Genomic DNA, 1,960 nt, shown 5'->3' with positions numbered 1-1,960 from the left:
GTTCGTAAAAAAAATCGAAATACAGGTTCGGTATTCGATTCACTCAGCTGAACCGAAAAATCGAGTTATTTTTGAAATTTTATTTAAATAGACACGTGTTAAATTTTAATTGGTTAGGTAAAATAACTTAAATAGGCATGCACACACTCGATTACGGGTATATATATATTTAAAAATTGTTGTTGGTGTTTGTTTCTAAATTTTCTTTTTATTTTGTGTTGTAAGTTTTAATTGTTGTTATTTTTATTTATCTTTACAACATTATATTTATGTAGATGGAGTATTGGAGTTTGATTATGTATTTTGAAATCTTAATATTTTATATTTTGTAAATACCTGATTAGTAGTTAATAAGATATTAGTGATAAAATGTGTTTTGAATGCTTTGTATTTATTATTAATATTTGTAATGAAATTAGGATAAATTAATTATTGAAAAAAATTATTACATTCATGAGGCCTAATGCACTAAAAATTTAGAAATTCAAAATAGACCCAATAGGCCCAAAATTGAAAAAATCAAACCGAACCAAACCGATCCAAAAAGATCCGTTTATATTCGATTTTTATTAAATTCAGTTTTTATTTAATTCTTTTTATAAAATAACCAATTTAAATCGGTTCTACTTAATTGAGGAGTGCTTGGTTGCTTTAGTGAGAATTGGAGTTCTCTGTTCAACGGAATCCCAGCTCAACGAAACGAGATGACAGAGGTTGTATCAAAATTACGTGACGCCAGGGACTGCTTTGTCCGTACCAAGGCTTGATGCATTGTTGCTGTCAAATGCAATACATGCTCTACACTCAAAGATCAAATTAAAAATGGCTCTAGATTATGATTTTCCTAAATTGAAAAATAAAAAATAAAAAATTATCCGTGTATGCAACGTACTTGGTTGTGAATCTTTTGACTTTCTAGAGATCTCTGCTAGCTACATAATAATTCCCATGAAACTGAATTGTAAAAAAAAAAAAAATCATAAGAACTCCAAGTGCCAAAGGATTTTTAATGATTAAATTTACATTACATGAGTATCCAGACACGATAAAGATGTGCGATACTATTATACTAAAACAAATTCTTGGATATTTTCTTTTGCTGCATGTATGTTACAATATGAAGTCTACTAGGTTTATAGAGATCTACATGACATAGTTTGGGAATCTAATTTCACTAATAAAAAGGCTCAAGTTACTGCCTTCACCAGTAGGCTACAATGGCAATTCCTTTTTTAAAAAAAAAAAAAAAAAACCTTTTTTTCTTTAGTTATTCCTCTACTTTTCTTTAAGGGGTGCATTTGATATTAAAACATTGTTCATATACTAATCTATATTTGGCTGTAATTTCTGATTGCATTGCACTGCATTAAAAAGGTGGCTAATATAATAAAAGGTGTATAAAATAACCCACAGAGAGTAGGGTTTAAGCTGTATTGCATTAAAGCACTTTTATATTTTAGATATTAACTTTTATTATTTAATAAATTTAAATTTATTAAATATTAATCTATACTTATATTTAAAAAAATTAATGTAAATAATAATATAAGATAGTAATTGACGTAAATATTTAATAAATAAATGATAATACACTATTTTACTTTCATTACATAAAATCATTTTAATTATTGTAAAAGTATTTTAATTTTATTTAATCATTTATTATTTATTAAACTACTAAATCTTAAAGAAATTAAATTAAACAATTATTTTTTGAATGAATTAAACAATTATTTGACATTAATAAATAAAAATAAATTCATAATTTAATACTATATTGTATAATTATATAGTATTATATTTTTACAATATAATACTAACTTATACTATATTATAATAATTAATATATAGAAATAAATTATAATATAATATAAATAATATTACATAATATTGTAATATTTTATAATATGATATTATCAAATCATTTCTACATGCAAAAATTAATATATAGTAATAATAC

This window comes from Citrus clementina, unplaced genomic scaffold (genome assembly GCF_000493195.1).
Source record: "Citrus clementina cultivar Clemenules unplaced genomic scaffold, Citrus_clementina_v1.0 scaffold_5, whole genome shotgun sequence".
In the NCBI taxonomy this organism is placed as follows: Eukaryota; Viridiplantae; Streptophyta; class Magnoliopsida; order Sapindales; family Rutaceae; genus Citrus; species Citrus x clementina.
The sequence above is the reverse complement of the archived record's forward strand: the minus strand, read 5'-3'. Positions refer to the sequence as shown.